The sequence below is a fragment of the Hemiscyllium ocellatum genome, chromosome 6 (genome assembly GCF_020745735.1).
Source record: "Hemiscyllium ocellatum isolate sHemOce1 chromosome 6, sHemOce1.pat.X.cur, whole genome shotgun sequence".
Lineage (NCBI taxonomy): Eukaryota > Metazoa > Chordata > Chondrichthyes > Orectolobiformes > Hemiscylliidae > Hemiscyllium > Hemiscyllium ocellatum.
The window spans coordinates 70,031,953-70,047,716 of NC_083406.1; positions in this window are offsets into that span (position 1 = coordinate 70,031,953).

Genomic DNA, 15,764 nt, shown 5'->3' on the forward strand with positions numbered 1-15,764 from the left:
AGTGAGTTAATAAAGATAAACTCTATCTAAACAGTCTGGAATTTTTATCCTTAACTTTTTCCCAAAAACTTAAGGGGTTATGATCAATGTATATGATTGTTTCAATGTTGAAATGATGCAATGCCAATAACAAGCTGAAGGTTTCCTTCTCAATTGTGGAATATTTCTGTTAATGATTATTCAGTTCTCTGGAAAAATGCCACAATCAACTGAGACTCTTATAAAATGTTCCTCAAATTAATAAATAGGTATTAAGGGCACTGGTTTTATCAATGCCTGAGGTTTTCCACCACATGGCCCAAATGACATGTCTGGCAAAATTCAACCACATCCTTATGTAGTCCAGGCCAGTAAAAATGTTTTTCTAGAAATTGTGGATGCGTTGGTGATTATTTTCCAGAGTTCGATAGATTCAGGATCAGTTCCTGTGGATTGGAGGGTGGCTAATGTTGTACCACTTTTTAAGAAAGGAGTGAGAGAGAAAGCAGGAAATTATAGACCAGTTAGTCTGACCTCAGTGGTGGTAAAGATGCTGGAGTCAATTATAAAGGATGAAATTAGGACACATCTGGATAACAGTAACAGGATAGGTCAGAGTCAGCATGGATTTATGAAGGGGAAATCATGCTTGACTAATCTTCTGGAATTTTTTGAGGATGCAACTCTGAAGATGGACAAGGGAGATCCAGTGGATGTAATGTACTTGGACTTTCGGAAAGCCTTTGATAAAGTCCCATGTAGGAGGTTAGTGAGCAAAATTAGGGCGCATGGTATTGGGGACAAAGTATTGACTTGGATTGAAAATTGGTTGGTTGACAGGAAACAAAGAGTCGTGATAAATGGCTCCCTTTCGGAATGGCAGGCGGTGACCAGTGGGGTACCGCAGGGATCAGTGCTGGGACCGCAGCTTTTTACAATATGTATTAATGATATAGAGGATGGTATTAATAGTAACATTAGCAAATTTGCTGATGATACAAAGCTGGGTGGCAGGGTGAAATGTGAGGAGGATGTTAGGAGTTTACAGGGTGACCTGGACAGGTTAGGTGAGTGGACATATGCATGGCAGATGCAGTTTAATGTGGATAAATGTATAGTTATCCACTTTGGTGGCAAGAACAGGAAGGCAGATTACTACCTAAATAGAGTCAAGTTAGGTAAAGGGGCAGTACAAAGAGATCTGGGTGTTCTTGTATACCAGTCAATGAAGGCAAGCATGCAGGTGCAGCAGGCAGTGAAGAAAGCTAATAGCATGCTGGCCTTCATAACAAGATGGATTGAGTATAGAAGCAAAGAATTTCTTCTGCAGCTGTACAGGGCCCTGGTGAGAACAGATCTAGAATATTGTGTGCAGTTCTGATCTCAAAATTTGAGGAAAGACATTCTGGCTATTGAGGGAGTGCAGCGTAGGTTCACAAGGTCAATTCCTGGAATGGCTGGACTATCTTATGTTGAAAGATTGGAGTGACTGGGCTTGTATATCCTTGAATTTAGAAGACTGAGAGGGGATCTGATTGATACGTATAGGATTATTAAAGGATTAGACATTCTGGAGGCAGGAAGCATGTTTCTGCTGATGGGTGAGTCTCAAACTAGAGGACATAGCTTAAAAATAAGGGGTAGGCCATTTAGGACAGAGATGAGGAGAAACTTCTTCACCCAGAGAGTGGTGGGTGTGTGGAATGTTCTGCCCCAGCAGGCAGTGAAGGCCCAGTCTCTGGATTTGTTTAAGGAAGAGTTGGATAGAGCTCTCAAGGCTAGTGGAGTCAAGGGTTATGGAGATAAGGCAGGAACAGGATACTGATTAAGGATGATCAGCCATGATCATAATGAATGGTGGTGCAGGCTCGAAGGGCAGAATGGCCTACTCCTGCACCTATTGTCTATTGTCTATTTTGGCTGGAGTTTTCCTTACTCCTAAATGACCTGCTATTGGTAAATCATGTGCTATCCTCAACACCTCCTTTCAAGAACCCACCTGTAATACAACTCGATGAACCACTGCCAATTTCTTATCCACCTGAGTATGTGATGGTGTTGATGTCAATTTTGTTCCACCAATCCAGACGACACAAGTTTCAGTACAACAGCAGATGTTTATTATTGGACAGCCGGTGAGAGATTCTCAATGTCCCCAAAGGTAGTTGTAAGGTGACACTTGTGGTGACACTTCTCCATGCATCTTTGCCCTACACACAAAGACAGTATTTTTTTGCACGGATTAAGCAAAAGGTTTATCAGTCACATAGTCAATTGTCATTACATAGTTTAAAGTAGGTAATTATGAATTTACAAAGCCCAATGAATATCATGTCCTGTGATAATGTGTGAATGGATTATAGGAACTGATTATCTTATTCTTCATGATTATATGGTGATGGGAAGAGGTTAAATGGGGGATTCACATACCTATGCTAATATGGAGGGGAGGTAAGACAATGGGAGCAGGAGGTAGTTAAACAGTGTTGTGGCCAAAGCTATGAGTCTTGTCTGGGATGTTCAAATACCACTATCTGAGGCTTCAGGGGAATCCACATGTGTGGCTCCACTATTCTCCTATTCTAGGATTACAACCAGCCTTGAACCAGTGAGGTATTCCGTGGATACTGTAAGAGGACAGGTTTTCAATTGGTACTGCAGTGAGTGTTTTTAACAGTGGAATGTTTAACCCTTGAGTTCCCAGTGTACCTTGAAAGAGAAGTAAAACATGCAACTGATCCCTTGTGGCTTTCTAACATCCTCATTCTCTCCTTTTGATCATTCAATGAGCCTATAGCGAAAACATTGGGACACCAGTGGCCATAAACACTGGAGCACTAGAATGCAAGCGATTACAATTAGTATTGTAATTCTGATGTGTACCAGCAGGACTCTGAGTCCTCCAAGAATGCCCCCTAGTGACCACCCTCCCATGCCATCGCCAAACCACTTGTCGATAGTTTGGAGAGTCTGGATTTCCCATGTGATGTGTTTAGAGAGGTCAGCGATATTGGTGGACTTGTCAGGGATGTATGTGCAAAACTCTGCCCCCAACAATAGCACAGGTACCATCCTCCTTGGCCAGCAGAAAGTCCAGTGCCAAATGATTCTGGAGGGCCACAGTCCTAACTGCAAGTAATTCTGCGTTAATTTCAGTTAGAGCACTAGCTATATCATTGGCGACCCTTTTCCATATGGTTCTGAGCTGACTGAGTTCTTGGGCATGTAAATAGATTCCCGTCAGGAGGGACAACATTCAGGCAGATCATCGCTCTCTTGGTAAACTTGGCATACCTGCGAATGCAAACTTTGGAGAGATTTGGTTAGCCCCTGTGGGTATGCCCTCACCTCCTCTCCCAGGGTGATCATATCTAGTTCCTGGGAAGGAATCTTCATGGGCTTCCTGTAAACCACCTCAGCAGGAGACTGACTGGTTTTGCTTGAAGGGTAACCCTCATGAGGAACAGGGCCAAGGGTAGGACCTTCAACCAACTTAGGCCTGTTTCCTGTTTTGGCTTTGCCAGCTTATTTTCTTAGAGTACCATTTGCTCATTTCCCCCACTCTTGCCACTTTTGGGTGGTGAATGCAGTGGAATTGTTGTTTTATTGCGAGTTCCCTGCAGACCCCTGGTTAATTTTAGCCACGAGGTGTGAGCTAATTGTCTCTGGGAGTCCATAGCAGGGAATTATTTCCCTCAACAATATTTTTCCCACTGTTGCAGCCGTGTTGACCCTTGTCGCAATTGCCTCAATCCATCCGCTAAAGATATCTACTATTGCCAAGCAATACTTATAACATTGAACTCCGGATAATTCTATGAAATCTAGTTGTAGATAATTGAAAGGCTCACCAGGCAATGGGGTGGTCCCAGAACCGCAAGGCATCCCTTTCCCAGCATTTGTTTTTTTGCAGATCAAGCATGCTTTGGCTCGTTTCTCAGCCATTGTTTTGGGAATCAGGGTGCCACCAAGTTTGTAGAAAAGTGCTGGCCATTCCCTCCTTACCTAGGTGTGTGCAGTTATGTACATAATCCACCAAGATTGGTAAAAGCAAAGAAGAAGACCTGCCCCACAGTTTGGTATGAACATCAATTGTCCACCTCATCTGTGACCCACAGTCTTGTTACTCTGCAGGGGTGTCCCCCTGTAAGTGACATATTTCACCCAGGTCTGGCATACCCGTCCTCATACTTTTTGTAATGAGGTGTTGCTGTGAGTCGAATGGAACCAGGAAAGTGGGGTGTAAGGCTGTCTGGTTGGTGGCTGCATCTACTTGCGTGTTGCCCTTGGAAATTCTGTCAGCGGCCCCAGTGTGAATGTGAGCCTGATTCAGTATCATGATCATCTGTTGGGGTTTCCAGAAGAAATAGACCCTGATAACTGGTGGCTCATCTTCCTCATTGGGGGTCAGTAGCTGTCTTATGGGGAGCATAGCTGTGGCAGTGGGGAGGGTGACATGGAGATGGTGAACTCCAGTGCAAAGGTAACAGGGTGTCACTGGCTTCCTAGAACACATCTTAATCAGATCAGCTATACAGGGACTCAGATACAGCAGTGAGAACGGAGTCATAGGTAGCTCAATGGGAGGCACTGGTACACTAGGGTAACATTCCTATTCCCCCTCTACCTCAGTATCATTCCCTCTCTCCTTAAACAGGGTTGGTATGCCAGACCGGAGCTTGGGATCTCGAGAAGTGCTTAGGTTTTCTCTATAGCTTTGTTGCTTTAGCCCCTCTTGTTGATCTTATTCAGCTTTAGTTTCTTTATGCTGTTTGTCCTGTTCCCTTTTTTAAATATTTAATTAATACATCTAATTTCATTATTTCAGAGAAGTATTGCCTCCACACTGTCCAGAAATAGTAGTGTAAAGAATCCCATCAATTAGATTTGTCCTACTCCTAGGCAAGCTTATTGAGTAAAAATAAAAGTGGCTACTGCATAGAAGGCTCTTCAACCTCTTGTTTCAGTGCCTGTGCTTTGCATGAGGAACACAAAGCCTCACTTTCCCTTAATGGTTCCTCACTTGCTATGCTATCTACATGTTTCCTCACATTGCCATAACTTCTGTTGCCAATTAAACATTAATCAATGCAACCATGCTTTAAAGTAACCATGAGGCAATGACACAGATCACTGACAATGTGTGATGCTATGAGGCCTTGCCAATTAATTAATCAATTAATTGTGATGATGCAGTTCAGGATTATACAAATTGTTTTAAAATATTGAGAAATAAGCATGTTTAATGAGAGATGGAAACTGAACAAGTGACTAGACATTGCACTGCGAAATAATAAGAACGAACAAACAGATTTCAAAGTCACAGAAATTATTCAAATCTCCTTAGTGATGTATATATGAAATTGTAGCAGGGTTGTTCAATTACATGCATATCCCATTCAGCTGACCAAATCACAAGTTTTTTTCCCTAACGAGTTGGAGTTTTGATAAACGTCTTCAACATAAACTGGAAATTCATTTATACAAAATCCAGTGCTAGAATGTAGAATATGCAGTTTCCAACTCTGAACTCCATTATAATTATCTGGTTCTACTCTTTTAATTTAAATCCCCAATTTGCTTTTTTTTCAAGCAGGTCTGATCAGTTATTGCCCATTTATAATGTCCTAAGCAGTGAAATAAATAAAAGTCTTGTCAAGATACCTCATATGCACAAGTAATGACTAACCCAAAGACACAGATACTTACAACAGTATCTTATCCTCTGTTAAACATAATTTTTTTTGCAAGATAATGTTGAACTGATACTTCAGTTGTCAGTGAGGAAGGGAAATTAACATAGAATAAAGTTATGAATGGCACTCCATACTGACAAAGGAGATGCAGCAGTCTTAGAATTAAATGGAGGTAAACAAGTCCATTTTGGAGGTTAACATGACAGTTCAGCCAATGTCATGTTCCGAAAACAACATTGTTGGTTTAGTATGACCAGATTTACCTTCAAACTCTGTTTGACAATTTTTAAATTAAACTATACAAAGTTCACTGTCATTCCTCCACTTAACGAACAAATGTCAAAGTCTGAGGTGATTTTCCTCAATGTTAGATTTTTTTTTGTTGACGAATGAACTTCACAAATCACCAACACTTTCTGTCTGGGCACTAGGACCCTGTTGAGGACTGACACATGTAACTTGTAGCTCAGTACTGAGAACTACAACAGCCTTCCCCTGCGGGGCCGAGAGGGACCAAAGCAGCGATCTGGTTCACCCGAAGGTCAGATTGCTCAGCACTGACGGTAACTTTGGGGGTGCTGAGGGGAGTAGGGCGATGGGGTGGTGGGAGAGCCTCCTGAAAGAGCCCTCGAGATGATGCCTGCCATCTTTTTAATTTTAGCGGACTGATGGCCCCCAGCCACCTTTCCAAATGCATCCAGGCATTGGATCACATGAATCCTACCCCACAAAGGATCTCTGCACTCATCCTCTATATTTCCTTTCCCCCCACTTTACTCTTGTAACGGGGCACTTCTGTGTCCTCCATGAGATGGCAGACTCATGGCCTTGGCCACCCTTCTCACTGGGACAAGACTTATTGGTCCCCGGGGGCAGCCTTTCTCTGGCATTTTAGAGTTCAGCCCAGCGCTCTGTAAGCAAACAAACAAGAAACAAAGAGCAAACAACAAAACAAAACCTACAGAGACAGGATCTAACACTGGCGCCCTGGTTAATTCTTCTAATGCAATCGCAATTAAAAATGCGAAGTCATAGTTTTGGAATTAATTCACTATTCAAATTTCACCACACATACCATCACAAACACTCAAAAATTCAAACTGGATATCCTTTAATTTGTATATCAAAATTTACCAAAATGACCAATCTCTCAGAGGGGCCTGCAACCATTTTCCTATAACCGTTTTCCTGATCAGATATTTTCTCACAGATTGTCCTCCTTCCCAACTGCAAAGAGGGACTGTCCCAGCTTACCTTATGACTCTTTGCTCTGCTATAGACAGGTTCCATTGGCCATATCAATATTGAGGAGTAAGAAATTTACTGAGCCTGCCCTCACTCCTTATTATATATTAATTTCCACCGGCCGTATTGGAAAGAGGCAGCTCCCTAAACCAAATCCGTCAGGTAGTGATGAACACCTCCCTGACCGGGATCCCAAGTCCCAACCTTTTTCCTACAAGAACAATTCAGAATAGCCAATGACACCCCACAGCAATTCAGAGCACTCTGACAGAACTTTCCCATCTTACAAGCTGGGTGTGGGTTGTTCGTTCAACCTCTTCAAGGTACCAGTTCCACAGGGTGAGGGACAGATTGCCTGGCTGAACACAAGGAGCAGTCTGGGATAAAATACCCCAGGGCACCCTTACCACTCTGTTCTGTTCAATTAAGACTTTGTGTCACTTAATCAGCCCAGTGAGACGTTCCCTACGTTGAGATCCGAGTCACAGCACCAAATGTTGATGTCTACTTTGTTCCACCAATCCAGACGACACAAGTTTCAGTACAACAGCAGATGTGTTATTATTGGACAGTCAGCGAGAGATTCTCAATGTCCCCAAAAGCAGTCATGTGTCTACTTGTGGTGACACTTCTCCATGAAACTCTGCCCTATACACAAAGACAGTATTTTTTGCAGGGATTAAACAAAAGGTTTATCAGTCACATGATTGATTGTCATTACATAGTTTAAAGTAGGTAATTATGAATTTACAAAGCCCAATGAATGTTGATGTCCTGTGATACGTGTGAATGGATTACAGGAACTGATTATTGTATTCTTCATGATTGTATGTTGATGGGAGAGATTAAGACAGAAGGGTTTTGCCTGCTTTAAATGGGGGATTTACATATCTATGCTAATGTGGAGGGGAGGTAAGACAAATGGAGCAGGAGGCAGTTTAACAGGGTTGTGGCTAAGGCTATGAGCCTTGTCTGGGAAGGACATGTACCTCTGTCTGATGCTACAGGGAATCCACATGTCTGCCTCCACTAGGTTCCTCTTCTGGGATTACAGTCAGCCTGTCCCCTACTGAGATATTCTGTCTATGTTGCAAGAGGACCAGCTTTCAATTGATACTACAGTGAGTCTTTTTAACAGTGCAATGTTTAACCCTTGAGTCCCCAGTGTGCCTTGAAAGAGAAGTAAAACATGCAACTGATCCCTTGTGGCTTTCTAGCTTCCTCAATGGTCTCCATTTCCTCATCAATACGTCATTTTTAAGATAGCAACTTTCTGACATACACTCAGATACTTCTTTTTGATCTTTCTGTTTAATTCAGACGACTTCTCTGAACTAACAATATCTACTTTTTCTTGTTTTTCCTGAACCATTCAATCAAACATCGTCTCTTACAGTTAAATTTCAACTTCCTTATCTTTATTCTTTGATTTCTCCTCCTGTTTCCATTTGCGGCTTTGTTACCACACAGTCAGGAAAAATCCCAGTATATACTTCCTGTGACACTTTAGTTGCCTGATTTCCCACTGTCTTTTCAACCACAGTAGGCAACACTCCCACCTGTGATCCAGCTACATCATTAACATGGATAAACTCTATTTCTGGAACTAGGAATTTCTCTATTACTCATTTTTCTATTGCACTTATCTCTACTTTTTCTCACCATGTTTTTTTTCTAAATTACATATCCTCTTACCTCTCACCATTAGATTGATTGCTCCTGTATCTCTTAAATTCTTAACTTGTTTACCTGCTCTTCCCAGCATGAATGATGAAACTTTGTCTGTGCAAATAGATTCTTTAAAGAGATCTGGCACTTTCTTCTCAACCAACCCTGTTTAGGTTGTATGTTCTTTTGCAGCTTTTTAGTTTCCACTGTGTTTTCCTTTCCTACTTCAACAAACTTCACTGGCTTATCCCTGCTTTATCAAACCATCAACACTACGACTTCATGTGACCTTCTTTATAACAGGGAAAACCCCTGAGCTTTTTTACTTCTTTTTGCCTCTTATGGATTTCCTTTTCACCCTGTGGTAAAGTACTATTAAATTACAGTTCGATTATTAATTGTAATCATGGCGGGTATGGTTAATAATTAATGTGTCTGCCTTTTTATGTGCAATCATCTTTGAGGGATTTAGTATTATCACAAATGTTGCAATTGACACTTCTGAGAAAATTAGAACAAATAAGGTTGGATGAGGAGGTTGAGGGGTGGGTTAGTAAATTTGCAGATGACACAAAGGTTGGAAGTGCCGTTGATAGTATCAAGAGCTATTGCAGGCTGCAGCACGGCATAGACGGAATGCAGAGCTGGGCTGAGAAAGGGAAGATGGGGTTCAACCTGGATAAATGCGAAGTGATGCATTTTGGAATGTCGAACTTGAATGCTGAATATAGGATTAAAGACAGGATTCTTGGCAGTGAGGGGAACAGAGGGATCTTGGTGTTCAAGTACATAGATCTCTCAAAGTTGCCACCCAAGTGGGTAGGGTTGTTAAGAAAGCATATGATATTTTGGCTTTCATTAACAGGGAGATCGAGTTTAAGAGCTACAAGATTTTGTTACAGCTTCACAAGTCCCTGCTGAGACCACACTTGGAATATTGTGTCCAGTTCTGGTCACCTACTAGAGGAAAGATACAGAGGCTTTGAAAAGGGTGCAAAGAAGGTTTACCAGGATACTGCCTGGACTGGAGGACTTGCCTTATGAGAGAAGTTGACTAAGCATGGACTTTTCTCTCTGGAGAGAAGGAGGAAGAGAGGTGACCTGATCAAGGTATACAAAATAAATGAGAGGCATGGATAGAGTCAATAGCCAGAGACTTTTCCCCAAGGCAGGATTGACTGGCACGAGGGGTCATAGTTTTAAGATATTAGGAGCAAGGTATAGAGGGGACATCAGAGAAAGGTTCTTTATGCAAAGAGTTGTGAATCATGGAATGCGTTGCCAGCGGTGGTGGTGGAAGCAGAGCCATTAGGGACATTTAAACAACTGCTGGACATGCACATGGTCAGCAGTGAGTTGAGGGTGCTTAGGTTAAGTTATGTTATTTTATATTCAGATTAACCCTCGGCACAACATTGTGCGCCAAAAGGCCTGTTCTTTGCTGTACTTTTCTGTGTCCTTTTATGTTCTATATTCTAATGGATTGTATTATCGGCAGTGCTACCAAGCAGTACCTGCTCAGCAACACCCAGTTTATGTTCTGCCAGGGCCAGTCAGCTCCTGATCTCATTACAGCTTTGGTTCAAACATGAACAAAAGAGCTGAATTCCAGAGGCGAGGTGAGAATGACAGCTATTGATATTGAGGCCAAGTAAAACTGAAATCAATAGTTATCAAGGAAAAACTCTCCATTGGTTGGAGACCTTCTTGGCACATAGGAATAAGGTTGCGGTGGTTGGAAGTCAGTCATTTCACCTCCAGGGTATATCTGCAGGTGTTCTTCAAAATAGTGCCTGAGACCCAGCCATCTTTATCAATGACCTTCGCTCCATCATAAGGTCAGAAGGGGGGAGGTTTGCTGATGAATGCACAGTGTTCAGCAACATTCGTGACTCCTCAAATCCTGACGCAGTCCAAGACTTGGGCCATACCCTGGAAAATATCCAGGCTTGTGCTGACAAGTGCAAGTAACAATGGCTACAAAAGCAGGCCAGAGCCTAGGAAAACTGCATAGAGAAAGTCAACTCCTGACTGCCCAAAGTCTGCCCACCATTAACAAGGCATACGTCAGGCATGTGTTACAACACTTGCTGATTTTTTCATTATTTCTGTTTTTATTCTTTTATTAATTTTGAATTGCAAGCTGGAAATGAATTCTGATCTTTGGGACAGGTTGTGCTAAAAGGAAAAGCATACAGAAACAAGCTATGTTTGTTTGTGAGGCCAGGCCTGGAGGCTAACTACAGTCTGAATCTTGATTTTAAAATGTTCTGATAGACACGGTGATCCCAGGAAGAGCATTATGTTCCATCAGATCATGAAAGTTGGCTTTTAACAATTTCAGTACCTAGGAATTGATTCTGGCAAGTCTGGTATAGACCAATATTCAAGCAGATGGTGGCTATTGAATAGTAATTGAGGCTTCGGGAAGAGATGATCAATCTATCAGGATGGAATCAGAATTAAAATGGTCTTTTTGAAGTATATTTGCTGAGAGCAGCTTGTTGGCTGCTGCTTCCCCAACATGAAGATTTGAAAGCTCCCTGCCTGAAGTGTTACACCAGCTTCTGGAAGCATAAAGAATAGGAAACTGATTTAAAATATTGCTGCTATTGTCTGGGTGTACTGAGAAGGTGACCCTGATCAACGATTCAAAAAAGAAGCCAAGAAATCCACATTTGTGCATGTGAAACATCACATTGTGAAAGCCAGATCAGTAACCTGGTCAGTTTTGCTATTTCTTTGATTCATCCCTTAGCTTATGTATTTATCTGCCTGTCTTCTGGGTGAATAGGGGCTGAAAACAAATCTTTCAGATTTTGAGCACAGACATGAATCAGCTTCGAGTGTTGTTCAATTTTCTCCCTGCTAAGGTTATTATATATCAAACAAATATTTATGCCTTTTATTTAAGATACAAAAATAGTATCTGGGCTTAGTTATTCACAAAGTCTGGGATTGGTTATTCAAAAGTCTGATGAGGGCTCTTCGATGGTTTAGTTTTACGGTGTTGCAAATACAGAAGTAGAAAGGCTGTTTTAAGTTGGCTATCTATCTCCGTGTTATAACAAATATGATGGAATACTTTGCACTTGACTGGCTGCGTGTGGCTCCAACATCGTTCAAGAATCTTAATGCCTTCCAGAACAAAATAACACATTTGATTGGCAGAACATCCACAACTCCCTCCACCACTGATGCTCAGTAGCAGCAGTGTGTACCATATACAGGATGCATCATAGAAGTTCACCAAGACCCCTTTACAGCACCTTCCAAATCAATGACCACTTCCACCTTGAAGCATATGGACTGCAGCAGTTCCTGAAGACAATTCATCACCACCTTTGCAAAGACAACTTAGGGTCAGCAATTGATGTCGGCTCAGCAAGTAAGAAATAAGAATTTACTTATAAGAAAGTACTTTCAGCACACAAAATGCAGGACAAATCCAACTCAGCCAACTACTGCCCCATTACTCTACACTCAATCATTAGTAAAGTGATGGAAATGTGTTATTAACTGTGCCATTACTCATCCCAGCCTTAGGACATCTCTACAGGAGTTTCTCAGGGTAGTGTCATAGGCTCAACTATATTTAGCTACGTCATCCATGACCTTCCCTCCATTATGAAGTCTGAAGCGTAACCTATTGAATGCTGCTCAATGTTTACCATTTACGTCTCCTCAGATACTGAAGGAGTCTATGTTCAAATGCAGCAAGACTGGACACCACCCAGGGCTGCCAGCATTTGAGCCGTACGAAAGCTAGGTAATGACCATCTCCAACAATGGAGAATCTAACTATTGCCACTAGCTTTTCAATGGTATTGCCATTGCTGAATATCCCAATATCAACATCCTAGTGATTACCATTGACCAGAATCTGAATTGGACCAGCCACATAAGTACAATAGCAGATTCTATCGTGTGTAACTCACCTCATGTCTCCCCAAATTCTGTCGACCATCTACAAGGCACAGGTCGAGGATGTGATGGTGAGCTCTCCTTTTGCCTCATGACTATACATAACAAAGCAGCTCACTTGGTTGGCACCCCATCCACAGCTTAAAGACACCCTTCTCCACCAATGATCTTCCCCAAGATAAATTAGAACCACTACTATGTGGGAACAAGCCTTTGGATCAACAAGTCCACGCCAACCCTCCAAAGAGTATCCCACCCAGACCTGCTTCCCAAATTTACCCCTGACTCACAGACTTAACCAATACATCCCTGAAGACTGTGGGCAATTTAGCATGGCCAATTCACCTAATCTGCACATCTTTGCATTGTGGGAGGAAACCCATGCAGACACAGGAAGAATGTACAAACTCCACACAGACAGTTGTCCAAGACTGGAATCAAACCTAGGTCCCTGGTGCTGTGAGGCAGCAGTGCTAACCACTGAGCCACCATGCTGCCACTGTTCCCAGGATGGGGAAAGATGGCCAATAAATATTGGCCCATTTAGTGACATATACATTCCATCGATAATTATAGGAAATTCCTACAGAAGTTGTTTAATAATGAATTGCAGTTATACAAAATATAATTGAATTCCTCAATTCTTTGATCAGGTCAACATTATGAATGGTTTAAATATAAATTAATCATACAGAATCACTGCCAGGTTCACAATGATGCTATAAGGTTTTTTCCAATGTGATGGTACTGTGAACTGGCAGATTCACTTTTGTCACAACTATTAGGTATTCCTATTTAGTCTCAAATTTGCTGCTAATTATTGGGAAAGGATTAGCTCAGTTGGCTGGATAGCTGGTTAGTGATGCCAAAAATGTGGGTTCAATTCTGTACTGGCAGGTATCACCATGAAAGTCCCACCTGCTTGACCTCACACCATGAGGTGAGCCAATAACTGCGGGGAATGTTGGATTGCAAACACTGTTTCATTAATGGTACTCCTGATTCTTCATATCAGTCACAATGAAGTGATGTGTTATGCTCTGACACAGTGTACCATGGAGGCTTTGGAAGGTAGCCTATGCTATGCCCTTTTAAGGAGCTCTGAGATATGTAACATTATCCAGATGTATGTTGTAGAATCAAAATATTCATGTTACATTGGAGAAGTGAAATTCTGGCATTACTAGATAGAAATCCCTTTTCAAAAATGCTGCCCTGAATATCACAGAGAATGTTTTTTTTCATACTTACAGCTCACTGTGCAAATGTGGTAGTTCCAGTGTCAAGTATGTGATCCGAAACAAAAATGGAAAACATAGGTGAAACTTTTCGATTGGCATTTGACATACCAAGAAGTAAATTAGTGCGAACAATGTTATGGTCATGATTGCTTGAAGCGATAACTTCTGAATGTTCATCTTTGGAAAATGAAAGACCTATTAATGAAGTGCCGTTTAATGACAAATCAGTGACATTATAGAATTGATGTTTGGGTGATTAATACAGTGGTCCTAGCAGGGCCTCAAATTCAAACCAGTTTACTTCCTCCCTGAAGAGAAAAACAGTAACTAATTTCATCCACTTTGCATGTGGTGACACAATTTGTATTGTTGTGCGGTTGACTTTGGATCAGACATAGCAAGGCTTCAACTTTGTGTCCTCGTGAGTGTCTTGCAGGATCCACCTGAATGTAACCCTCCCACCCCAAACCCTTCACCTTCCCTTTTGTGTTGCTGTCCTGGCCCAATGTTTCTGTTCCCTTTTGTGTTGCTGTCCTCCCTTATTTCTGTTCAGCTCCTTTATAATAACATGTATCTCCAAAATTTCCCCCTAAGCCCATGGCATTGTAAAGCATTGTGCCTTTGTTTTTCATACACTCCTTCCATGCAGTGGCCAAAGTGTTTGAGACTTATGAATTGCCCTGCTTCTGGATTCTCCTATCTTCATACACTCTCCTATTATCCATTCTATCCAGAATGAACAACTTTCACTGTAATCATTCCATCAGTGACCCAATCCAGTGCAGCCCATTCCCAGATACATCTTTCCATTTTGACCATGGATGAACCACAAGAAGATACTGACCATTAATGCACGTAACCTGCAGGACTGAACTGTGCCCCAATCCCTGGTCTACAAAAGCTTGGACCCCCAGATTTAATAACAACCAACTGCCTGATTGACCATGGGCCAAATCACCTAAATGAAATTGGATGAGCCATTCTACCAACTGTGGCGGTACCCCTGACTGACCATAATCTCCTTTGACCCAACTGTATATGTCCAATCTTTGACTAGGCAGAGCTCTGAGCTGTGACAAGCTACCTGCCTTTCCCACTGTCTAAATGGCAATGCGACTCACAGAGATTAACATTCTTTTCAAGGGCAACTCAAGATGAATAATAAATGCTGGCCAGCCAAAGATGCCCATGCCTCGCGTGTGAATTAAAAAGTCTCCCAGTAAGTAGAAAGTGAGTGAGCATGAAGAAGGTGGGTGAAGATCCATAAGGTACATCCTATACGGAAGCATGAGATCAGTATCTGTGTCCATGTGACAGAAACATGCATGATGCAAGTGCTTGTGAGCTTCAAAGTGAAGACATGGAGAGCTGAAATAGTGTGTGAGCTGGTCTGAAAGAAGCTATGCTGATGTGGTGAGACCCAGCTGCATGAACGAAAAGTTGAAGAGTTCAGCTTTGAAGAAGGGTCACTGGACCCCAAAACATGAACTCTGTTCTTTCTTCACATATGCTGCCAGAAGTCTCTCCAGCACTTCTTGTTTCGGGTTGAAGATGATGGTGACTATGCAGCATACAGTATGGATGAGGGAGGGCGGCAGGGAAAATTTGGTGAAGCTGGGAGTTGGATGAAGGCCCAGATCAGTTGCTGTTGCGAGGTAACCCGTCTGACTCTCGTGTTGGAATCGACAGGCTTTCAGTTTTTTTACGGGAGGAGAGAAGTGGAAGAGAGAGTTGAATGAGCCCAATAATTCCGCACAAATTTTCTCTTGAATAATTTGTAATTATCTTGCATTCTGGTCTTAGATTCTCATACTGCTGGTAAAATGGTTTATTTTTGGGAATCTTACAGAGCACAAACCTTGTCAATATTTCCTTTGAGGCAAAAAAAAAGTGTGGTTTATAGCACACTCTCAAGTTGAGGCTTTTCAAATGAAACATATTTCGGACTGAATTCAAGCAAGAGATTTTCAGGAATTTCCCACGCAGATTGGTTTGGGCGGAACACGTTGTC